The sequence below is a fragment of the Thalassophryne amazonica genome, chromosome 14 (genome assembly GCF_902500255.1).
Source record: "Thalassophryne amazonica chromosome 14, fThaAma1.1, whole genome shotgun sequence".
Taxonomy (NCBI): domain Eukaryota; kingdom Metazoa; phylum Chordata; class Actinopteri; order Batrachoidiformes; family Batrachoididae; genus Thalassophryne; species Thalassophryne amazonica.
The window spans coordinates 97,137,463-97,164,402 of record NC_047116.1 but is presented as its reverse complement, the minus strand read 5'-3'; the positions used below and the strand labels follow the sequence as shown (position 1 = coordinate 97,164,402).

General features: G+C 46.8%; 1 protein-coding gene and 1 long non-coding RNA gene across 2 annotated transcripts in view; both read right to left on the bottom strand.

Moving 5' to 3' along the window:
* The window catches only part of kcnh3 (potassium voltage-gated channel, subfamily H (eag-related), member 3), a 404,423-nt gene that overhangs the window by 227,395 nt on the left and 150,088 nt on the right, over positions 1-26,940 (bottom strand).
* On the bottom strand, positions 866-26,159 carry LOC117524774. Its single transcript, XR_004564850.1, has 3 exons — positions 26,149-26,159; positions 16,005-16,010; positions 866-977 (listed from the first exon to the last, which is right to left on the bottom strand). It is a non-coding gene; the product is annotated as an uncharacterized LOC117524774 (long non-coding RNA).

Genomic DNA, 26,940 nt, shown 5'->3' with positions numbered 1-26,940 from the left:
TTTATTGGGGGGGGGATACCAGTCAGTATCTGGTGTGACCACCATTTGCCTCATGCAGTGCAACACATCTCCTTCGCATAGAGTTGATCAGGTTGTCAATTGTGGCCTGTGGAATGTTGGTCCACTCCTCTTCAATGGCTGTGTGAAGTTGCGACAACGAACTGGAGTCAGGTCGAGACCCCGATGAGGACGACGAGCATGCAGATGAGCTTCCCTGAGACGGTTTCTGACAGTCTGTGCAGAAATTCTTTGGTTATGCAAACCGATTGTTTCAGCAGCTGTCCGAGTGGCTGGTCTCAGACGATCTTGGAGGTGAACATGCTGGATGTGGAGGTCCTGGGCTGGTGTGGTTACACGTGGTCTGCGGTTGTGAGGCTGGTTGGATGTACTGCCAAATTCTCTGAAACGCCTTTGGAGACGGCTTATGGTAGAGAAATGAACATTCAATACACGAGCAACAGCTCTGGTTGACATTCCTGCTGTCAGCATGCCAATTGCACGCTCCCTCAAATCTTGCGACATCTGTGGCATTGAGCTGTGCGATAAAACTGCACCTTTCAGAGTGGCCTTTTATTGTGGGCAGTCTAAGGCACACCTGTGCACTAATCATGGTGTCTAATCAGCATCTTGATATGGCACACCTGTGAGGTGGGATGGATTATCTCAGCAAAGGAGAAGTGCTCACTATCACAGATTTAGACTGGTTTGTGAACAATATTTGAGGGAAATGGTGATATTGTGTATGTGGAAAAAGTTTTAGATCTTTGAGTTCATCTCATACAAAATGGGAGCAAAACCAAAAGTGTTGCATTTATATTTTTGTTGAGTGTAAGTTAAAGGGTTAGCAACACAATCAATAACAATATTTTTTTATCAAAAACATGTCAAAATTATCACATTCAGAAGATTTTTTCCTTTTAGTTTATGAACTATATCAATTATTTCATATTCATCAGTTTCTCTGATAAACATTGAATCTGATTGTACTTTTTTCCCAAGAACACATATTAGAAGGTACTACTGAGTTTGCTAAGTTTTTGCCCACATTAGCAAAATAATCATTAAAATGATCTATATTTCATCTGCTAATCACAAACAAAAGATCAATAGTTCATGTTCTGAAAATGATTGAAATGTTAAAGATGAACCTGCTGTCACTGTCTGTTCCAGATGGGGCCAAGCACAGTGTGAACACACGAGCAAGTTCAGGCAGACAACACCAGGGGCCTGTACTACGAAGCGGGGTTACTGGCTTATCAGGGTAACTTCGGGAGTAAGTTGATGACGTGTGGAGGAACTTCCCGGTTAACCCGTACTACGAAAGGTGGATAGGTTTTGATCGAGGTATGCTGCCATGGCAATTTATGCTGTGTGCCAAACCTGCTCCGAGCAGGTTATGTTCTCGGTTAGGTTGAGGTTTTCGCTTAACCACTCCCTTTATAAGTACCGTCCATCCACCTTCAAATCACTCCGAAGCCAATGCCGGCCTACCTGGATGATCCGTTTGATATTGGGGCACAAATTGTGAGGGGCTCTCTTCGCAGGGCGAGGGTTTTTAAAGACCACCAGAATCCGCTGACATACCCGGACGATATTCTCTATGAAAGATATAGATTTTCAGCCGAAGGAATTCGTTATCTTTGTCAGCTGATCGGGCCAGAAGTCTGTAACATCACCCATCGTACACTGTAAAAAAAGACTGTTGTTTTTACAGGAAAACACTGGCAGCTGTGGTTACCAGGGAATGCCTGTAAAAAATACAGCAGTTAAATGTACAAAAAAAGAGCTCTTGTTTGTAGATTTAACAGTTCCTTTAATGTGACTCAGCCGTGGTTCATTCACTGTAAATCCATATACATATTATGTCTGTAATGTTATCTACTGTGCTGCTGTATGTTTTGCAGGAATTCCCTGGTAACCACAGCTGCCAGCGTTTCCTGTAAAAACAAGTCATTTTTTACAGTGTAGCAATGCACCGACGATCGATCAGATAATGTGCCTTGTGCCTATTTTGCCAGTGGACAATTTATGTATTCCATCGGTGATGCTGAACATCTGAGCAAGAATACTGTATGTCGTATGATTCGCAAGGTAGTACTTGCTCTATCTAAACTGTTGGATGCATTTGTCGTTTTCCCTGGCCATTTATCCGCAATGCCAATCAAAGAAGGGTTTTATGCAATCGCGGGTAATTACTAATATCAAAATAGGTCTAATGCATGTCCATTAATTAGGCGAAGTGGGGCTTATCAAGCTATGAATATAAACCTACCGTTCTGAAGGATGTTTTTATATTTCATCTTCACCTGCTGCCAGGTGCGTTTGGCACTGCTATTGCATCTGAAATATTGACAGGATTAGGAATAGCAATCATACAGTCAAGGTAGCCTATTTAGGAAACATTAAATTAACCTAACATATATTAGGAGGCCTATGCCCACTTCTGAATCGTGTTGCATCTGGGCGTAATTAATGGAAGAGGGGCATTTTTTTTTTACACATATCAGACATTCCACAGGTTAATCATCTGTAACAGATTTGGAGAACAATTACGCATTTACCCGATCAGCGATATGTTGCCAACAAGCCTGTCTTGCTTTATTGACAAACGATGTGTTCGAGTTCCACCTTAACATTAATTTAAATTCCTCGTAGCTCTGCATAATAATCGTGCACTCTTCTTCGGTAAAGTAGAAAAATGGTGACGTGTGCTGCAACCTGCCCCTTTTATGTGAACGCGCACAAACTCCAATTAGGTTAACACAGGTTCAACAAATGAACATCTTATTCAGCGTCGTAGTACCGATTAACACCACTTGAGGACACCAGGTTTTGTCAACCCCAGTTTAAGAGGTTGACCCTGGGTTACATCTGAGTAAGTTAACCCCACTTCGTAGTACAGGCCTCTGGTGTGTGTTCCATGTACGCCAACATGCCTCGTTCACATAATTACCACATACTTCCGACCAAAACACATTGTCATGTGATCCTATAAAACACTCCCTCTGATTTGGGCAGCCAATTTAAAATGCATAATTTCTCAGCTCCCCTTCTGCCTCTGGCTGCCTGCTGCTTCACGTCACTGCCGCTGCTACTGTGGCGTCCAAATGGGAGGAAAATGTGGACAGTATATCTAATCATCACGCCCTTCATCTCAAACAAGCTTCTGTGGGGAATAAGGTGATAAAAGCCTGACTGCCAAGCTCAAAGCTACATGCTGCTTCTTTTTCTTTCGGCTGTTCCCGTTAGGGGTCGCCACAGCAGATCAATCGTTTCCATCTCACCCTGTCCTCTGTATCTTCCTCTGTCACACCAACCACCTGCATGTCCTCCCTCAGCACATCCATGAACCTCCTCTTTGTCCTCCCTCTTCTCCTCCTGCCTGGTGGCTCCATCCTCAGCATCCATCTCCCTATATACCCTGGGTTCCTCCTCTGCACATGTCAAAACCATCTCAATCTCACCTCTCTGACTTTGTCTCCAAACCGGCCCACCTGAGCTGTCCCTCTGATATGTTCCTTCCTGATCCTGTCCATCTTCATCACTCTCAAAGAGAATCACAACATTTTAGTGCCACCATCTCTAAGCCGTCCAACATAGCTGGTCTCACTACTGTCTTGTAAACTTTCCCCTTCACTCTTGCTGATATTCTTTGGTCACAAATCTCTCCTGCCACCTTTCTCCACCCACTCCAACCTGCCTGCACTCTCTACTTCACCTCTCTACCACACTCGCCATTACTTTGGACAGTTGATCCCAAGTATTTAAACTCATCTACTTTCACCACTTCTACTCCTTGTAGCTGCACTATTCCACTGGGCTCCCTCCCATTCACACACATGGACTCAGTCTCCCACTGACTTTCATTCCCCTTCTCTCCAGAGCATATCTCCACCTTTCCAGGTGAGACTCAACCTGTTCTGTAATGTCACTACAGATCACAATGTCATTTTCAAACATCATAGTTCATGGAGACTCCTCACTAATGCGAAAAAGAAAGGGCTCAGAGCTGATCCTTGGTGTAATCCTCCTCTACCTTGAATGAGAATCATCTTCTTCTTCTTCTTTGCCCATCAATAGCCCAGTTTCCACCAACAGCCTGTTGGGGAACGCCACCAGTGGCAGTTGTTGATAACGAATGGTGGCAGTTGTTGATTTTGCTTTGTTTTACGGCAGATGCTCTTCCTGACACAACCCTACTCATTTATCTGGGCTTGTGACTGGCACTCAGAATGTACTGGCTGCACATGCTGCTCTTGTTGTGATAAATAATCTTCTATGTGAGTTGTCTGACTGAAAGAAGATTAAAATAACAATTAAAAAATATGATGTCAGTAACAAAAATGGATTGGAGCTTTGGATATATTTATTTCTCTCATCAAAATTTAACACCACTGAATGTTTTCTCTGGTGTCCTTTGTCTTTTCAGCTGAATATTTTTTGAAACCATACTCAGTATTCTGTGATGTTCCACAACCATCTGAACTTTTGGTCCTGACACACGAACCATTTCAGCTTGTGGCTTCTAGCCAGATGAAAAACACAACAGGCCAAAGAGAGGTGATGGCTACAACTGGCAACACACGCACGCACGCACACACACACACACACACACACACACACACACGCTTCATGCATTAATGAGGAACAGTGAAGGTATAAAATAAGTTCACAAAATGTTTATTGCTATGAAAGTAGATTTATAATGAAATTTGTGTGGAAACATAATATCAGCCACACAAAAGACAGTGATCCACAAGAGGACTTGCTGTGTACACGTCTTTTGTTTCATCTCCTCTCACTTCATATTTAATATTTATGAACAGCAACTGCTGAGTGAAACGCAAAGAGCTAATCAACAGAGTGGACACTGAATAAGAGCTGAACATCAGTCACAGGACCAGTTTGTAGACCCCTTTGCAGCGAACAACTACGATAAGTGGAGTTAAACTATTTCCCAACAAAACACAGGGGGGCCAGTCTAAAAGGCAAATGCTTCCTGATTAAGTTCAGAACACAGAACAATAAATCAACAACAGGAGGATAAATAAAGTTCAAAGTAAAAAGTCCAAAACATAATAACAATCCAAAAATAGCAAAACGTGTCCTCCAGACATTGAACAAACTCAGAAATCAAGACATACTGCAAAGATCACAACTTTCTGATCCACAAATAATATTCATTGGAAGCAGGAGGAGAAAATAGCTACAGTGTCCTTGAGATGTTAAGCAAAACTCAGAGGCCATGATATGCAGCAATGGTAAAAACACGAGGATAGCTGGCACTGAAAATACTCACTACGACAGCGCCAGTGTCTGTTAGGCACATTCAGAGGTCAAAATACATAGCAAAGATCAAAACGCAGAAGTAAATGGAGCACTGATGATGTCCATGCAGGAACATATGTAAGAGCGGCAGAAATAAAATCTCATTAGAAATTATATTCATGAGCAAACAGTGAGGAATACAAGGTCTATTAGAAAAGTATCCGACCTTATTATTTTTTCAAAAACCATATGGATTTGAATCACGTGTGATTACACCAATCATGCTTGAACCCTCGTGGGCATGCAAGAGTTTTTTCACGCCTGTCGGTTACGTCATTCGCCTGTGGGCAGTCTTTGAGTGAGGAGTCGCCCACCCTCTCATCGATTTTTTTCATTGTTTAGGAATGGCTCAGAGACTGCTGCTTTGTTTGATCAAATTTTTTTCAAAACTGTAAGGCACAACTGAGTGGACACCATTCAATAAATTCAGCTGGTTCTCGGTAAAAATTTTAACGGCTGATGTGTTGTGTGCTGGGGTGTTTGGCTGGCTTGGTTTTTGTTTTTCTGTTTCTCCCACCAGGTGGTATGCATTTAGGACTGAGTGGCTGAGCGTTAGGACCTCACCCTGAACACCTGAGACTTGTTTTCACGTGCAGGTCATCAGGACTCACAGCTGTGGTGTATTTTGTCTTGATCAGAGATTGCTGCATTTAAACCTTGAATGCATAGTGTGTGATTGCCAGAGACTCGACCTTGTGAGCAGACGTGTGAGATCAGCGTCGGGAGAACAATCTCACCATTACAGACGCAGAGGCCGCTCCAGGTTTGACGCCACAGTCTGTGAAGGAGGATTGGGTGAGGTCTCATGCTCTTCAGCACACTTCCTGAGGTAATTTGGTTTTGGTGACTTTTATGAAGTAATGACAGTGGATTTGGCGTCCCTCACACCTTGTGTTATTGAGCTGTCACGTTATGCTAATTGTCTAATCAGCTTCTGCTGCAGTGGAGATTTGAACTGAGTTGTTCCGTGCCTGCAGGGTGAGAAGCTGATATATATTTAAGATAGGAAGTGTTTGCTGATTGTGTGCACCTTTTGAGTTGTGTCTCTCTGGGTGGAGAGTGTTGGACTCACCTCATGTTTTCTTTCTTCACAGACTCGGTTTGTCGCGGCCACCTGGGGGGTGTTGGTGAGGTCCCTGGGTCTGAACTGCTGTGGCTCCGGACCGTTTGCGCTGCTGAGAGCGCGCCGTGTTTCCACCTCACCAGACCGCAGACATTTTTGGTTGTTTATCACTGCACTTATTATGATTATTAAATTCTGTTATCTTTTGAACCATGCTCTGCTTATTTTATGCTGGGTCCCGTCAAACGCTGGGTCGGTGCTCCGACCGCGTCCGACACATAACATGATGACAGATTTTGGTCTGGTAGTGTCGCTTTAAGGACAGCCCACGGCGCCTGACGGCGATCTGCGCTTCGAGGCGGCAGCGTCTCGCCGTTTCAAGTTGAAAACTTCCACATTTCAGGCTCTGTTGATCCAGGAAGTCGTCAGAGAACAGAGAACTTTCAGAAGAAGTCGGCATGAGGAGTTTATTCGGACATTCCATTGTTAACGGACATTTTGTAATGAAAGAACGTGCGGGCAGAGTCGCATGTCCGGCCGGACCCGACCGCGGGGGGTCGCGACAGGAAAAACACCTCCGTGTTGGAAACCTTAACGGGCAAGTTGGAACATGCCCAAGCTGTTAAATAATTTCTCAGTTACTCAGTTGTTGAAAGCCATCAAACGCCGCCTGAATTTTACAAATGGTTTACAACACGGAGGTGTTTTTCCTGTCGCGGCGCAGACGGATTCGCCGAGTCGTCACGGAAACGACTCGGCGAATTTGTGCGCACGTCTTTCATTACAAAATGTCCTTAAACAGTGGAATGTCCGCATAAAGTCCTCATGCTGGCCTCTTCTGAATCTTCTCTGTTCTCTCACGATGTCCTGGGTGAATTAAGCCTTAAATTAGGATGTTTTCAGGTCAAAACAGGCCAACGACGACGCCTGGAAGCGCTGCACAATGTCCCGCTCCGTGGGAAGTCCTTACACCGACAGAAACACCCCATAATCTCTCATCAGCCATTAAACTTTTCACCGAAAACCATCTTAATTTCTCGAATAGTGTCCACTCGGATATTCCTCACAGGTCCAGAATAAATTTTGATAAAGCAACGCGCGCCGTCTCGAGCAGCGTGTGAAACAAAGGAATTCAGCCGAGAGGGCGGGACCACATCTCACTCAAGGCCTGCCCACAGGGAAATGACGTCACCGACACGCGTGAAAAAACTCACGCATGCGCACGAGGGTACAAGCATGATTGGTGTAATCGCACGTCATTCAAATCCATATAGTTTTTTTAAAAAATAAAAAGGTAGGAAACTTTTCTAATAGACCTCGTATACACAGGAAATTACTGAGTGTAATACTCACTAAGAAACACTAGGAACATGGTGAGAACACAGGATGGAACAATGATGATCTGGCTGAGGACATATGAAAAAGAGTGCCTTTTAAAAGATGGCTTCTTAGTCTGGGTGTTGTGAAAGTGTAGGTACACGGACCCACAACAGGGGGCGCTAATGAACGGACAATGGAGGAAGTCAAATCACAAAGCTTTACTGTTGTGAACACGCACAACAAACACAACAGATTACAATTATAGCGGTAAGCCGAATTCCAATGGTGTCGTGTGGGCAGGCTCGACGATAGGAGACGTCTGTCCGAGTCGAACCGGAACCACCTGATTTCCTCTGCCACCGAACCCCGGGAATACTGGAGCCGCCAAGTCCCGAACTCCCAGGTGGCCACTGCCTCCGCTCGTCGGATCCAGTACTGCTGGCAAGGAACAGAAACAGTCAGGTGTGGGTGCGGCCGCACCCAGCAACACACGGGGTGGAAACACCACCTCCACCTCTACTCAAAATAGTACTGTAGGATTGGAATGTGAGTACTTATCCTACTTCGTCCAATACGGTCTTCAGCTGACCTAAGCACAAGCAACACAGTATTAATGCTCAGAATAATACAACTGGCTGAGTTTGTTACCTCCGTAGTAGAGCGATATCTCGGCAATGAGGTGGAGATGCCGTCCTGCTGATATACCTCCCTGGTGATTGATATCAGCTGTCTCAGGTGATGGGTGACAGCTGTCACCCTGGCTGCTCCTGTGAGGCGGCAGCGCCCTCCGATGTCTGGAGCCCGCACTCCAGACAGGGCGCCCTCTGGTGGTGGAGGGCCAGCAGTACCTCCTCTTCAGCGGCCCACACAACAGGACCCCCCCCTCAACGGGCGCCTCCTGGCGCCCGACCAGGCTTGTCCGGGTGGCGGTGGTAGAAGTCGGCCAGGAGGGCCGGGTCCAGGATGAAGCTCCTCTTCACCCAGGAGCGTTCTTTGGGACCGTACCCCTCCCAGTCCACCAGATATTGAAAACCCCGGCCCATCCGTCGGACGTCCAGTAGCCGGCGCACAGTCCAAGCCGGCTCGCCGTCGATGATCCGGGCAGGAGGTGGTGCCGGACCCGGAGCGCAGAGGGGTGAGGTGTGACGTGGTTTGATTCTTGAGACATGGAATACTGGATGAATTCGCAGTGAGGCCGGGAGCTTAAGCCTCACTGCAGCGGGATTGATGATCTGGAGGATCTTAAACGGTCCTATGTACCGGTCCTGTAGTTTAGGGGAGGCCACTTGCAGCGGAATGTCTTTGGTGGACAACCACACCTCCTGCCCAGGACGATACGTAGGAGCCGGGGTCCGCCGCCGGTCTGCATGGGTCTTCGCCCTCATCCGGGCCTTCAACAAAGCAGAACGGGCGGCACGCCACACCCGACGGCACTTCCGCAGGTGGGCCTGGACCGAGGGCACACCGACCTCTCCCTCAACCACCGGAAACAATGGGGGTTGATACCCCAAACACACCTCAAAAGGGGAGAGGCCGGTGGCTGATGACACTTGTACTCGATCCAGGCCAGATGAGTAGTCCAGGCCTGCCGGGTGCGCGGCTGTCACACAACGTAGCGTCTGCTCCATCTCCTGATTGGCCCATTCTGCTTGCCCATTGGTCTGGGGGTGATACCCGGACGAGAGACTGACCGTGGCCCCCAGTTCCCGGCAGAAGCTCCTCCAGACGTGCGAGGAGAACTGGGGACCGCGATCGGAGACAATGTCTGATGGTATCCCATGCAGCCGGACAACGTGGTGGACCAGGAGGTCCGCTGTCTCCTGGGCCGTTGGGAGCTTCGGGAGGGCCACGAAGTGGGCCGCCTTGGAGAATCGGTCCACTATCGTGAGGATGACGGTGTTTCCCTGGGACGGCGGGAGGCCCGTGACAAAATCCAGGCCGATGTGGGACCAGGGGCGATGAGGTACAGGCAGCGGCTGTAGCAAACCCGAGGCCTTGCGGTGGTCGGCTTTGCCCCTGGCGCAGGTGGTACAGGCCTGGATATAATCCCAGACGTCGGTCTCCAGGGACGCCCACCAGAAACGCTGCCGGACGACTGCCACGGTTCTTCGCACCCCAGGATGACAGGAGAGCTTGGAACCGTGACAGAAGTCCAGGACCGCAGCCCTTGCCTCTGGTGGGACGTAAAGTCTGTTCTTTGGCCTGGTTCCGGGGTCCGGGTTTCGTGCCAGGGCCTCCCGGACGGTCTTCTCCACGTCCCAGGTGAGGGTGGCCACGATAGTGGACTCCGGGATGATGGGATCCGGGGGATCCGACGACTCCGTTCTGACTTCGTCTTCATGTACCCGGGACAAAGCATCCGATCTTTGGTTTTTGGTCCCGGGACGGTAGGTGATCCGGAAGTCAAAATGGCCGAAGAACAGTGACCAGCGGGCTTGCCTGGGATTCAGCCGCTTGGCGGTCCTGATATACTCCAGGTTCCGGTGGTCAGTGAAAACCGTGAATGGCACGGACGTTCCCTCCAACAGATGTCTCCACTCCTCAAGGGCCTCTTTCACCGCAAGGAGTTCTCGATTGCCGACGTCATAGTTCCGTTCGGCCGGGGTCAACCTGCGGGAAAAATAGGCACACGGGTGAAGGACCTTATCGGTCTTCCCGCTCTGGGATAGCACGGCTCCTATCCCTGAGTCCGAGGCGTCCACTTCAACCACTAACTGGCGACTAGGATCGGGCTGCACCAGAACGGGTGCAGACGAGAAGCGCCGTTTCAACTCCTTGAACGCGGCATCGCAACGATCCGACCAGGTGAAGGGAACTTTTGGCGAGGTTAGGGCTGTCAGGGGGCTAACTACCTGACTGTAGCCCTTAATGAACCTCCTGTAGAAATTAGCAAAGCCGAGGAACTGTTGCAGTTTCCTACGGCTTGTGGGTTGGGGCCAGTCTCTCACCGCCGCAACCTTGGCCGGATCAGGAGCGACGGAGTTGGAGGAGATAATGAACCCCAGGAAGGACAAAGAAGTGCGGTGGAACTCACACTTCTCGCCCTTCACAAACAGTCGGTTCTCCAACAACCGCTGCAGGACCTGACGGACATGCTTCACATGGGTCTCAGGGTCCGGAGAAAAGATGAGTATATCGTCTAGGTATACGAAGACGAACCGGTGCAGGAAATCCCGCAAGACATCATTAACCAACGCTTGGAAAGTCGCGGGAGCGTTTGTGAGACCGAACGGCATGACCAGGTACTCAAAGTGACCCAAGGGGGTGTTAAATGCCGTCTTCCACTCGTCTCCCTTCCGGATCCGAACCAGGTGATACGCATTCCTAAGATCAAGCTTGGTGAACATCTTAGCTCCATGCAGGGGCGTGAACACCGAATCTAATAGGGGCAACGGGTATCGGTTGCGAACCGTAATGTCGTTCAGTCCCCTATAATCAATGCATGGACGAAGTCCGCCGTCTTTTTTACCCACAAAAAAGAAACCCGCACCCATCGGGGAGGTGGAATTCCGGATCAACCCGGCGGCTAACGAGTCCTGGATGTAGGTCTCCATTGATTCGCGCACAGGCCGTGAGAGGTTGTACAGCCTGCTGGACGGGAACTCACTGCCCGGAACCAAATTAATGGCACAATCATAAGGACGGTGGGGGGGAAGAGTGAGCGCCAGATCCTTGCTGAACACGTCGACAAGGTCATGGTACTCCACCGGCACCATCCCCAGATTGGGCGGGACTCTGACCTCCTCCTTAGCCTGGGAGCCGGGAGGAACCGAGGAACCTAAACATACCCGATGGCAGGTCTCGCTCCACTGAACCACTACCCCGGACGGCCAATCGATCCGGGGATTGTGTTTCAACATCCAGGGAAACCCCAAAATCACACGGGAGGTAGCAGGAGTCACAAAAAACTCGATCTCCTCCCGGTGATTTCCGGACACCACCAGAGTTACAGGTGGTGTCTTATGAGTGATTGGAGGGAGTAGGGAGCCATCTAGTGCTCGCACCTGTACAGGCGAGGTAAGCGCCACCAGAGGGAGCCCTATCTCCCTGGCCCATCTTCTGTCCAGCAGATTCCCTTCAGAGCCCGTGTCCACCAGTGCTGGGGCTTTCAGGGTTGATTCCTCATAGAGGATCGTAACTGGGAGTCGTGTGGCAATGTGGGTGTGTCCCACGTGAATGTCTCGGCCCACCCTTAGCCCAGTCTCTAGGGGCGGGCGTTGGTGTTTAACCGCTCGGAGCAGTCTCTCACTTGGTGCTCTGTCGAGCCACAATTAAAACATACTCCGTGGACCTGCCTCCTCTGTGTATCTGGTGCCCTAAATGTTGCCCTGCTCGTGTCCATAGCTTCGTCAGCAGGGGGAGCTGTAGCCACACGGAGCGCCGGAACCGTGGAGCGTGGGGAAGGCGGGACGCGGTCGGAACCGGAAGGGAGAGGGACGGCGCGTGCCCGGCCACGCCCTTCGTCTCGTTCCCGACGACGTTCTTCTAACCGATTGTCTAACCGTATGACCAGATCGATAAGCCCATCTAAATCCCGCGGTTCGTCCTTAGCCACCAGGTGCTCCTTAAGAACCAAAGACAGTCCGTTTACAAAGGCGGCGCGGAGGGCAGTGCTATTCCAGCCGGACCTCGCAGCCGCGATGCGGAAGTCGACTGCATAGGCAGCTGCGCTCCGACGCCCCTGTCTCATTGACAGTAGCACTGTTGAAGCGGTTTCTCCTCTATTAGGTTGATCAAACACAGTTCTGAACTCCCTCACAAACCCATCATATGTCTGAAGGAGCCGTGAGTTCTGCTCCCAGAGCGCTGTAGCCCAAGCGTGTGCCTCACCGCGAAGCAGATTTATGACATAAGCTACCCTGCTAGCATCGGTCGCGTACATAACAGGACGCTGTGCGAAGACGAGCGAACACCGCATAAGGAAATCCGCGCACGTCTCCACACAGCCTCCGTACGGCTCGGGGGGGCTTATGTATGCTTCCGGGGAAGGAGGGAGGGGTCGTTGAACGACCAGTGGAACGTCAATGTTACGCACAGGATCTACAGGAGGGAGAGCCGCAGCGGCGCCTGGAGGGCGCGCTTCCACCTCTGCGGCGAGAGCCTCCACCCTGCGGTTCAGGAGGACGTTCTGCTCGGTCATCAAATCTAACCGAGTCGTGAAAGCGGTGAGGATCCGCTGCAACTCACCGATTACCCCTCCTGCGGACGCCTGCGCGTCCTGTTCTTCCATTGGCCGTTCAACAGCCGGTTGACGCCCCTCGGGATCCATGACGCTGGCCGAGATATCCTGTTGTGAAAGTGTAGGTACACGGACCCACAACAGGGGGCGCTAATGAACGGACAATGGAGGAAGTCAAATCACAAAGCTTTACTGTTATGAACACGCACAACAAACACAACAGATTACAATTATAGTGGTAAGCCGAATTCCAATGGTGTCGTGTGGGCAGGCTCGACGATAGGAGACGTCTGTCCGAGTCGAACCAGAATCACCCGATTTCCTCTGCCACCGAACCCCGGGAATACTGGAGCCGCCAAGTCCTGAACTCCCAGGTGGCCACTGCCTCCGCTCGTCGGATCCGGTACTGCTGGCAAGGAACAGAAACAGTCAGGTGTGGGTGCGGCCGCACCCAGCAACACACGGGGTGGAAACACCACCTCCACCTCTACTCAAAATAGTACTGTAGGATTGGAATGTGAGTACTTATCCTACTTCGTCCAATACGGTCTTCAGCTGACCTAAGCACAAGCAACACAGTATTAATGCTCAGAATAATACAACTGGCTGAGTTCGTTACCTCCGTAGTAGAGCGATATCTCGGCAATGAGGTGGAGATGCCGTCCTGCTGATATACCTCCCTGGTGATTGATATCAGCTGTCTCAGGTGATGGGTGACAGCTGTCACCCTGGCTGCTCCTGTGAGGCGGCAGCGCCCTCCGATGTCTGGAGCCCGCACTCCAGACAGGGCGCCCTCTGGTGGTGGTGGGCCAGCAGTACCTCCTCTTCAGCGGCCCACACAACACTGGGTTTCATTAACAAAAGGTCACTGTCCTCAAAATTACTGTTGATTAATGGCCTAATTATGGAACACCACTTAGATATGAATGGTTTATGTGAAACCTGGCTTAAACCTACTGCTGTCCTCACTTAAATGAAGCCTTCTCAGCAGAGTATACATTTAGTCACAACCCTCATGATACGAAGCAAGGCGGGGTGTTGCTCTAATTTATATATCTGGGTTTAGTTTACAAGCTGTTGGGGGTGTAAAATATAGTTTGTTTGAACACCTGATTCTCCGCTCTGCCCAGGACACTACATATAGCCAAGGTCAGAAGAGTAAAAATCAACCCAGCTATTTTGTCATTGTATATAGGCCCCCGAGCCCATATTCTGAATTCTTAGATGAATTTGGTGAGTTTATCTCTAACCTGCCAACTCATGCAGATAATGTTGTGATTGTTGGTGACTTCAACATTCATATAAATAAGCCTTCTGACCACCTCTACAAATAATTTATGGAAATTGTGGATGTATTAGGTTTCCACCATTCAGGGTTCAACACACATTAGTGGAAATACCCTGGATTTGATCCTCATTTATGGTATCGCTGTCACAAATATTGACATCATTCCTCTTCCGGCAGTGGTCTCAGTCACTCACTTATTAGGTTTACAGTCTCTTTGCCTTGTTTAATGGAACAAGAACCTTATTTATCATTGCAGCGACACATAAACTCTTCAACTACAACTGTCTGATAGTGTAAGTTTTGGAAAATGATCATTCAGTAGACAGTCTTGTGGACACCTTAAACTCAGCACTCAAAACCATACTCAACATGATTGCTCCATCTATTTTAATCCCCCCCATCACAATCGCTTTGGTTCATAAGGCTAGAGGTCTACAATGAAAATGGCGTAGTTCAAAAGTAGAAGTATCCCACCTCATGTGGTGTGATACTATTTTAGACTATAATCATGCATTACTGGCTACAAAGTGGACCTATTACTCTGATTTGATCAACAAAAACAAGCATAACTCAAAGTTCTTGTTCGACATGGTGGCAACACGTATTCATGGACAACCACCTGCAAGTCGCTCTCCTCTTACAGGCCAAGATTTCTTAATTTATTTTGAGAAGAAAATAGACGACATTAGGTTAAACATATCCCAGCATGCCTTAACCCTTTGGGGCCAACGCTGTCGTATACGATGGCTGGGACCAACCTTTACTAAATTATAAATACCTTTTTAATGATATGAGATAGAAACGTACTTTTTTTTTTTCTGAAAAGTTAAGTCCGCAGACTTTCAATCCACCGTCGGCCATCTTTGTACTCCTCATAGAAGCTGTGTGATGATGTGTGCAATGTGAGTGTCCAATCGGAATTGGTTCACCATCACATGGTTTTCCAAAATCCAATCATAGGGCAGCACGACTTGCACAAATGTCGTTTGAATGTCAATTCATACGGTATTTGCGCAAGTCGTGCTCTAGTGTGACGTGGTATAAGGTTAGATCTTACTTGTGTGAAGTGCTTTGAAGCAGCTTTGTTGTGACTTGGTGCTATAAAAAAATGAAATAAATTGAAATTGAAACTGAACTAATATCAAAACAATATCACTGAGGGGATGCAAGAGAGACATGAAGGGCATGGAAGAAACAAACATATCCAAGAGAACAACATAAAAGCAACTCAGGGCACCAAACCTAAAGCAATAACTGGAGAGACACCACAACACTGCTCCATGTGGTGTGGGAAATAACACAGAGAAGATGCTGGAAAACCTGCAGTGGGGTGGAAAGAAAGAAACAAAGGAGGTGTGGAGGAATATACACTGACATGGGTTAAGACTCAGGAGTGACGAGAAGTCAACAAAATCACACAGAACAACCACAAGGTTGCTCAGGGGTTAAGGACACAAGCAGAAAACAAGACCCCGAATTGCCTGCATTGAGCTGTGAGACGCAGTGATACGAGGTGAACTGTTTTCAACTTAAAGCACTCAGAGCTGCTGCAGACTGACTGTTCACCACATCCAGCACTGATTTATTGAAAATGTGGCGAAGGGTTTGATATACATGGAGCAAACATCATGGACCCCTAATTTTCACTAAAACATGCAAAACTCAGAGCTTTGTGAGTGTACTCTTCATATTTTAAAGAGCAAAAAATAACTAGAATGGTCCCCTGATTGAACCTAAAAGCCAGTCTCTACATGATTACATCCATCACATAGTTTATGTGATACGGACGTTGTATGCTCAGCTTCTGCAGTCACACTCACTGTGACCCATAACTCCTTCAGAACTGTCACGGATGTCTTGGTGGCTTTCCTCACTTGACTCCATGTATAATCATTCAGCTTTACAGGAGGCTGTCAACAGACACATTCTCCACACTGTGTCAGACTCTTACACTGAACAATCAACTGCAGACCTTTAATCTGCGGACGGTCCAGTGAAATAATGAGGGGAGAACACTGCTGGACACGAAACAGCTCAGCAGACACCTGGACAGACAGTTATGTTTGGTTCATTATAATCACTACAGGAAGGAAGGTGATGTCGTTCCTGCGCTGACTGGACATAACGAGACTCAGATTATCGAGCTCACAGTCAATTATTCTCTGCTTCAGTCGGCTGCAACACAAAAAATAAAGGCTTTGTCAGCATTCAGTTACTTATGGACTGAACCCAATATGTCTGGACGAAGTTTGGACATATAATTACCAAACAGAAAGTGACAGATGATGTAGTGGCCTGAATTTCCCATCATGCATTCACACGGGCAAAATAAAAGTTATTTCACAGAATCAGAGGTGTGTGTGTGTTTCCACTGCAAGATAAAGACGAACAAAACATTCAGAGTGGAGAGGAAGCGGTGTCGTTTCAACAAAATCATCCTGCGTGTCAGATTTCATATCAGCAGCACAGCTCATTACTGAAAGACATAATCCACCGTCCAGCGGCCCACTGCAGGACCCGCAGAACCCAGACCGTGGGGACGGTCCAGGGTTTCACCGGGCCGGGCACTGATCAGCACCAGTACAGAACTCAATCAGAGAGACAGAGAGAGAGACAGTGACAGAGAGAGACAGAGAGAGAGAGAGACAGAGAGATGCGATAGAGAGAGAGAGAGACGAGAGAACAGAGAGAGAACAGAGAGAGATGAGACGAGAGAGAGAGGAGACAGAGACAGGAGAGAGACAAGAAGACAGAGAGAGAGAGAGAAAGGCAGAGAGAGACAGATAGAGAGAGAGGCAGAGACAGACAGATAGAGAGAGGAGAGAGAGAGAGACTGTAACAGATGAGAGACGAGAGAGAGAAGGACCGAGAGAAGATGGAAGGAGACAGAGACAGAAAGAGAGACACACAGAGAGAGAGAGACAGAGAGAGAGACAGACAGAGAGAGACAGAGACACAGAGAGAGAGAGAGAGACAGAGAGAGAGACAGACAGAGAGACAGAGACAGAGAGAGACAGAGACAGAGAGAGAGAGAGAGACAGAGAGACAGACAGAGAGAGAGACAGAGAGAGCGTGTATTAAAAGGGGGTGATGAGAGAGTCGATTTGAAGTCAAGAAAGAAAAAGCAATTTTTCTGGAAATGGATACTTGTGGGAATAGGTGCATTCACACACACACACACACACACACACACACACACACACACACACACACACACACACACACACACACACACACACACACACACATGCAGCATTGTTGGTAAAAAGCTGCTCTGAACAGGTGGCTGTGCTTTGGGTAATTCAAACCCGACTGCTTTTTAATAGAACACACACACACACACACACACACACACACACACACACACACACACACACACACACACACACACACACACACACACACACACACACACACAAATATTTATATGTACACAACCTGCCAGTTGACAAGCACACAGGAACATGTGCGCAAGTCATTAAAGCACGCACACATAGTGCAGTTGTACACGTGCCTCGTGCACATGCCTGACAGTGCTCGTGGTTATTGGACGGGACGAGACACTCTTTAATAAGTGATTAGGAGGAAAACACTGGAACAGCTAATCTCCGTTTGGATTCTCCATCACAGACCTACGTGCATAGATCAGCGTGCACTAAGAACTGAACGCACACACACACACAAGAGTGTGTGCATGCAGGCACAACACAGTGACCCACGAGGCACCATCTGATCATGAAAAAGATTCAGTGGAACCTCTCAGGCCCACGGCGTTACATACGAGACATCATCATCCACATGGCTTCACTGACACCAGGTTCACGAATACTGTTTCACAATCCCCGATTCTGTGAATTCTGGTATCGCAGACCGAATGGTCCCCCCTAAAAATTGGTCCCCCCTGCCTTCATTGCACATGCGTCATTTGCAGTGATGTCGGTAATACATAACTTAGTAACGCTTTACTTAGTAATACGTTACTTAGTAACACGTTATTTAGTAACGCGTAACTTAGTAACGTGTAACTTAGTAACGCGTAACTTAGTAACGCGTAACTTAGTAACGTGTTACTCTAATCTAACCACTTTTTTTAGTAACGAGTAATCTAACACGTTAATCTTTCCAAATCCATCCATCCATCCATTTTCTTCCGCTTTATCTGGAGTCGGGTCGCGGGCAGCAGCTCAAGCAAAGCCGCCCAGACCTCCCAATCCACACACACCTCCCCCAGCTACTCCGGGGGAACCCCAAGGCGTTCCCAAGCCTGCCGAGAGATGTAGTCCCTCCAGCATGTCCTGGGTATTCCCCGGGGCCTCCTCCCAATGGGACGTGCCCGGAACACCTCTCCAGCGAGGCGTCCAGGGGGCATCCAGAAAAGATGCCTGAGACACCTCAACTGATTCCTTTCGACGTGGAGGAGCAGCGGCTCGACTCCGAGGTCCTCCCGAGTGACCGAGCTCCTCACCCTATCTCTAAGGGAGCGCCCAGCCACCCTGCAGAGGAAACTCATCTCGGCCACTTTTACTCGTGATCTCGTTCTTTCGGTCATGAGCCAAATCTCATGACCATAGGTGAGGATCGGAACGTAGATCGATTGGTAAATTGAGAGCTTTGCCCCCCTACTCAGCTCTCTCTTCACCACGACGGTCCGATACAGCGACCGCATCACTGCAGATGCTGCACCGATCCGTCTATCGATCTCACGCTCCATCCGTCCCTCACTCGTGAACAAGACCCTGAGATACTTAAACTCCTCCACTTGAGGCAAGGACACTCCACCGACCTGAAGAGGGCAAAGCACCTTTTTCCGGTCGAGAACCATGGCCTCGGATTTGGAGGTGCTGATTTTCATTCCGGACGCAGAACATGTCCTGTGAGGCTTCATCACGCGTTGCTGTGCGCCATGCAGCACCGCCGCGACGCGCAATGCTGCACAAAAACTCCTGTAACAGTGGAATGTGCCGTTCATTTCCAAACTGGACGCTGTGTTTTATCCGGGACGTCGTCTGACTAGCACAGGAATTGTGAAAAGACGTGGACATCAGCACTTTTTCGGCACATTGAGACAGACGTGTGGAGGAATTCCGCGCGTCGTGGTGGTGCCGCATGGCACAAAACAGCGCCGTGATGAAGGCGTGTCCAGGCACATCCACAATTTCTTGGATAATCACTCAATGGAAAAACCACCGACAGCTGTCTGAACGCCATCTCAAAGCCGTCCTGTGAGACCAAAACGGAGGTGGTTTTGTCTCGCTCCAGTAGCGAATCCATCGTGATGCGCGAAGCCTCCGCTTGGCTTTCCATGACAAAATCTCTTGTTAAAAGTGAAATCTACCGGAAAATGGTTGATGTCCAGCTCTTGTGATAACCAGAGAAATGGCACACGATGGTCACGGATCCAGACAGCCATCCGTTTAGAAATGAAATGGTCGTTCAGCCTGTCGATGGGGGCTTCGGAGCGCGGCGCGTCCCACAGCCGCTGGGGGCCGTCCTTAAAGCGACAGTAACACTCCTTATTCTCTACCAAGCCCGTAACATTTTCACCGAAAGCCAGATAAATTTTTCTAATGGTTTCCAGCTGCCAGTCTCTAACAGTTTCTGAAAAAATTCTGATGGAAAAAAAGCCCAAATCATTCCGCCATTTCCTGGCAATGAAACAACGACATGGGGCCGGACCACTCCTCACTCAAAGCCTGCTCACAGGCGAATGACGCAACCGACAGGCGTGAAAAAACTCACGCATGCGCACGAAGGTTGAAGCTTGTCTGACGCAATCACACGTGATTCAAATCCATATGGTTTTTGAAAAAAATAATAAGGTCGGATACTTTTCTAATAGACCTCGTATTTAGAATTCTGAGCTGAGCCGCTCTGTATCTGCTCGCTAAAAACAGCTGATCCTCCACAACGCATCAACACCTAACACTATTTTCAACTCAAATGCACCTAAACTCTCTTTCTGAGGAGCACATGAAGTGAAAATGCAATAAAACTTTCTTACGTGTAAATCTGGTCATGTTTTCTGCATAAATAAATGTTATCCATTCTTTGTGCTCAAATGCCAAAGCAGGGGCGAATCCAGATGGAATGGGGGCGTGGGGCAAGGATGTGCCCCCAACCCCCACAACACCCCTAGATTAAAGGTCCAGTTTTGAAGCCTTTTTTCTACAACTACTAATACTACTTAAAATAATAATTTTGACAAGTAAAACATTCAGAGAGAATTTAAATGTTAGAAAAATGTTAGAAAGAATTTAATAGTTACATTTATAAACAATGCAGGTTAGAAATGGCAAGTTTTACTGTTACAGTGCTGTCAACAGTTAAATATGAGGTCAAGAACGAGGTCTTTATTTTACTTTTTATAAAACAAGTATTTATTTTCATTGAAGTCAAGAAAGGGTGACTATAACGTGAGTTTTGGCAAAACAGGTATCACAGTCACGTTGAGGTGGCAGAGGGTTGTTGTCGGCAACTGGGGAAAGTAACTAGTAATATAACTTAGTTACTTTTACAACTGAGTAATCAGTAAAGTAACTAAATTACTTTTTCAAGGAGTAATCAATAATTGGATTACTTTTTCAAAGTAACTGTGGCAACACTGGTCATTTGGGACCACAGTAGTTCGCCTGAGTCTGACTCTTTGAGCCTGACTCTATACACTCAAAGCAATTAAATGGAATAATGTGATTATGAACCATCAGATGACAAATTAAAACCTCTTAAATCAGTCTGAAGTCAGTTAGAAGCAGAAACAAGGCCATTTTAAGCAGAAACAAGGCAATAATTGGTGAAGCTTTGAAATGACGGAGGCGCAGTGAATGCAGCAAGAGCAGCTCGTCATGGGTGGTGCACGCTGATCGCTTCCTCCATCTTTTATGATGAAATAATGCTGAGTTTATGTGGAAATGATTGTTGTACCGTTTGGTCAGTGATGTCAGGGTTTTAATTTTTTTTTATTTGGGTTTTCTGTTTTATTTTGTTCTTTTGATCTGTTGGTTATTTTTGTATTTCATTGTTGTTGGTTTGTTTATTCTCTTGCTGGGTGTTTCTCCTTGGGTCTGTCTGTCTCTGTCTCTCTCTTGGTTCTTGGTGATGAGTGTTTCTCTCTGTCTCTGGCCACGCCCTGGTTCTGGTGCTTTCCATGCACACCTGTTTCTGATTTGCTCATTATCACCTGGGGATATATAAGCTCACTGGGTGTGTTTGTCTGTTGCCAGTTTGTTGTGCCTTGTGCCTTCATTCCAGCTCTGTTCCAGTGTTTGTATTCCTGCCTGCCTCATTGTGTGTTCCTGACCTCCAGCCTGTTGCTTTGACCACACCGTTTGCCTGATGTTTTTTGTACTGCTGTTTTTTTGGACTGCTTACTCATGTACCGACCTCGAGCTGTTTGTTTGAGCCGTGCATTTGTGTGCTGCAATTCCTGTCCATCCAGCCTGATAGGCGACACCAGGACTGATTCCATGAGGATTTATTTATTCATCTGTTTTCTGGAGGATCAGTTGAGAAACCTGACGCTGTGCCACCAACAAAACTTCAACTTCAGTTTACAGTCATGTCTCCTCCCCAGTGAAAATTTTAAAAGTTAAGCTTTGCTTCACAGTGTGACCACACAGCATCTGAGAAATGAACTCAGATTCAGGGTGTAACCTCTGGTGCTGTTTGAAGGTCAGTCCACCTGTATCCACTTCATAACTTAGTATGTAAGTTATCTGGACCCCCGCCTTCATAACCTTCGTTTGTTAATACCATTGAAAATAATGTGCACACAAAGACAATAAAAATGACCAAGATCAAAATCCACCACAAATAGCATCTTTCCCCCAAATCTTCTGAGGAGCACGTGACTGTCATTTGTGGAACTGCAACTGATAAAGTGGTGTGTTTTGCTCGTACCTTCGGTACATTTGTTTGTGAGATGGGGGTGTGTCCTCCACATGGAGGAGGTGTTATTACTCCAGATGATTACTCCAGGAAAGTCGGCCTGTGTGACTTTCCTGGAGGGTGATTCCGTGTAGATGAAACGGCAGTACGATACAAAACTTTTACAGACACGCCTAAACTCGTCTCCATGTGGAGGAGCCCATTCAAATGTCCCAGGATGCATTTAGATAATGACCTCCATTATCATTGTGAATTTATGGGCCAACAGTATCACCTGCAGCAGAGCAAACCGCTACTTCACAGAGACGTGTGGTCACTGCACAGAAGGCTGTGCTCCGGCCTGGAACACGTTTCCGTCATATTTTACTCTGACCTGTTTTGATTTTTTACTCTGAGTTGTTGTTGTTGTTTTTGTTTTTGTTTGTATTTTTTTTTTTTAATCTGACCTGTTTTTGCTTTGTTTTTTCTCTGAGCTATATTTTTATTTCTTTGTCTTTCTTACTCTGGAGTGCTTTTTTTTTCCTTTTCTGTACTCTGAGCTGTTTTCTTTTTTTTTCTTTGCCAGGAAGCCCAGCGTGGTCAGCACCTGTGTGGGCAGAGACAACCCCTGGCTCCTCGCCGTATTGCGCTCTGGGCCGGCCGCAGTTCTGTGCACAACTCCAGTAACAGTGGTCTTGGTAATTGAAATTGGCTTATGAGCCAATTATGCATGAAAATTCAGTAAGGTGTTTGTGTGGGTTCACTCCAGGTGCTCCAGCTTCCTCCCACATCCAAAGACATGCAGGTTAAGTGGACTGCAAAAACAAAAAACATGACTTCGGTGACATGCAGAAACTTCATATTTGGCAGAAACTACTTGAAAGAGTGGAACCACAAATAAAATTCAGGTGGAAAAACCAGTCATTCATGTCCTGAATGTAGATCTAAGTGCAGGTGTGCTGAAATGACTGAAGAAGTTTTGATTGTGTTATTGACAGACATTATAATAACAATTTATTGGTTTATAATGTTCTTCAGCACATTTATATTGGTTTTGCAGTTTGTGAGGCATCAATTTGCACTAACGATTATGTATTTCTGCAGTAATCAGTTTTAGCACAAACCTGAGACCATGGTACCACTTGGATCCCAGAACAGAGACACTAATGCTGCCAAATACCACAACCTATTTTCAGTTTGTGCAGTGATGCCAAATCTTTGTGCAGTTACTGCTTGCATGTTAAGTTACTTCACCAATGCTAACTCAAGCTGCTGTTCATGTCCCTGAAATAATCACATTGAAACATTTTAAGCTTGAAATAAAATCCTGTTTGCATATACAGTATTTTAAATAAATTGCTGTCCTCATCCTCAGTTTTTGAATTGACAAATGTTCAACTTGAATCCAACTATTTATCCAGAAATTTTAAAAAGCTTTTCTGTCAGTTAAGACAAAGTAATTGACTTCATTATCATATCAAACAATAAATTCTCTCATCGTGTAGCTCATCAAAGTAAAAGAAATGCAAACTTGAGAATAAAATAATTAGTTTGCAGTGAACTTTGATGTACCAAATACACCCCAAAAGCTATTTTGTTTTGCCCATAAAGTATTCTGTAGATGTGTTTACTCCGCCCTTCACGTTAGCAGTAGCTAACACCTGGAGTTGCAGTGAGACGCGTGTTGTCCATCCATCCTGTGGGCAAATTCAAGACAAAGTACTCAACAGAACAGGAGACTCACGCTTGGTTCACATGTGCAAGGGCACTTTTTAAAACAGTATTTTCTGCCTTTGTCTTAAAAAAATATTTCTGTCCACATGAAAATGCAAAACACATTGAAAAGTGTTGTCAAGAGCATGTCAAAGCAGCAGGGGATGATATCACCCTAATGTTACCTTCAGTGTTGACTGGAAAGACATTGCAGGATGGATTATTTAAGTGCAGAGAGTCATTCAGTTTAATCAGGCAAAACATGAACAGTATGTGTGACATTCACATGTCGTGAGATTGTGACAGATTGAGTAAACTGATTTGTAACTGACTGAAATAATTTATCTGGTTACAAACAGCATTTAATCCGTCGGTCTCTATTAGAAGTGGGGCTCTGGTGGACAGGTGACATCACTGGCATAACAAAGAACCACATTCAGCAGAATGATTTCCTGGTTGAAGACATGTATGCGCACTGGATTCACCAAAGTTTGATTACAAAGTGGCTAGAATCCAGCAAGCTTTTGGATCATAACGTCATACTTCCTCAGTATGTTTGTGTGCTGACAGCATCTTTTTACTACGGCATTCGGCATTCAGAGCGGCAGCAATGGTGAGGACAGCAAGCAGCATTGTTTCTCTGCGGTGTCTTCTCACCAAGAGAATCTGCCAGGTGCACTCTGCTGTCCAGATAAAAACGCACACAGCCGTCTTTTTCTTCAGTTATCTCTGAACTTGGCTCAACAGCTGCGCTGCATGTTGTTGCATCAGGAACTGTCCTCTGTCCCCTGGTGCTGAATTCACACCCCGCGCCAGTCCTTTGGCCAATCAGAAGCCAAATCTGAAGCACTGGACAACCACAGGATATGAACACATGAGTATGTTAACCCCCAAAATATGAATCAGCTGCAAATCTTGAATTATCTACAAACCATTAATTGCAAAACGTGAATACTGACAAAATATCGGTGGCTCCGGCCGGTTGTCCGGGGTGCCGGGTCTCCACTTCCGCGTCGCCGTCCTGTGAGGAGCTGCAGTCGTAGCTGCGTGCAGGAGAACCTGCGCCCGCTCGGTCGTGTCTCCCAGCAGATTGACGTGCGCTCAGTCCGTGTGGCGCTCGTCAACACAAGGTCACTCACAAGTAAGACTTTCATTTTGAATGACTTTTTCTCCAGTCGTGATCTGGACTTTCTCCTGTTAACGGAGACCTGGTTGAAACCAAGTGAAAATAGCGCCTTTTCTGAGCTCCTCCCCCCCGGCTGCTCGTTTTTCAGCTCCCCGCGAGCATCAGGTCGTGGCGGTGGTGTGGCCACGGTTTTTAAAGACAGTTTTAAATGCCGATTTTTATCTTCTATTGTCTACTCCACTTTTGAACTTCAGTTGTTTGTGATGGAGTTCGACTGTCCTGTGCTCTGTGCTGTTGTTTATCGTCCACCAAAATTTAATAAGGGTTTTATTCAGGAGTTTTCTGAGTTTCTGGCAGATTTTATCCCAAAATATGACAAATTTTTGGTCTGTGGTGATTTTAATATTCATATCTGTTGTCCTTCTAATCAGCTGGCTGATGATTTTAAAAGCCTCCTGAACTCTTTTGGTCTAACACAAGTTGTGGATGGACCAACACATAATCTTGGACACACCTTGGACCTGGTTATTTCTTTTGGGCTCTCAGTTTCACTTAAGGACATATCAGACATTGCTATTTCAGATCACTTTCCTGTTATTTTTTAATTTATTGCTCCTCCATCTGCTAGTAAGCCACTTGTTCCTGGTTTCTCCATTACTCCCAGATAACATCCTCTCTTCTTTCCACTCTACATGCACAGTCATTTTGGACTCTGTTGCACCGATGCGCTGCAAATCCAGGAAATCAAAATCCGACCCCTGGTTAAATGCCACGACCCGTGCCCTCAGGCAACGCTGCAGACGGGCGGAGAGAAAATGGAAAAAGGACAAACTGCAGGTGTCTCTGGGTTTTCTGAGGGACAGTCTAACTGACTATCAGAAGGCTGTGAAGGAGGCAAAAGCACAATATCTGTCTCATATTATTTCAAGCAGTTGTCATCGTCCCAGTGTGTTATTTCAGACTATAAACTCAGTTGTAAATCCACACACCTCTGTTTTGATGGACGCTACAACCACAACCTGTGAGGAGTTTCTTCAGTTTTTTATTGATAAGGTTTCATCAGTCAGACAGAACGCTGATCAGAGCTGTAATGTTGAGTTGTCTGCTCCTCGTGCACATTCTGCTGTGCTCGAACAGTTTGAGCCCATTTCTTTTGCATCTCTCGCTGATGTTGTAAAACACATAAAATCTACAAGTTGTCCTTCAGATGTTGTTCCAGCTAAGGTGCTGAAGGAGGCTTTTAATACTGTTGGGGCGGGTCTCCTAACTTTTATCAATGCTTGCCTTAGATCAGGGTCTGTTCCAGCTGCTTTTAAACATGCTGTGGTTCGACCTCTTCTTAAAAAACCTCACCTGGACTCATCAGTTTTATCTAATTTTAGACCTGTCTCTCATCTGCCATTTCTATCTAAGGTTTTAGAAAAGGTTGTCTTTTTACAGTTACAATCATTTTTAGAAGACAATCTCATCCTTGAAAAATTCCAGTCTGGGTTTAGATCACGACACAGCACTGAGTCAGCACTTTTAAAAGTTCATAATGATATTACTCTGTCGGTGGATGCAGGGAATCCTGCTGTGCTGGCTCTGTTGGACCTCACAGCAGCCTTTGATACTGTGGATCACACAGTACTTGTTTCCCGGTTGGAACATTTTATTGGCATTCATGGTACTGCACTTAAGTGGTTTAGATCATATTTGGCTGAAAGGAGCTTTTCTGTCATGATTGGGGACCTTTCCTCATCAACTGCTCCTCTGTGCTGTGGAGTGCCGCAGGGATCTGTCCTTGGGCCGATTCTATTTTCTTTGTACATTCTGCCATTGGGGTCAATTATAACCCAGCACAATCTGTCCTTTCATTGTTATGCAGATGATCTGCAAATCTATCTGCCTGTGAGGACTAATGGGAGTGATGCTTTGTCATCATTATTTAATTGTATTCGTGATGTGAAGCAGTGGCTGTCCCGAAACTTCCTTTACCTGAATGATGGTAAAACTGAGATCATGGTGTTTGAGCGCTCTGGCATACCAAATGTGGTAACACCAAATTTTGGTGCTTTGGC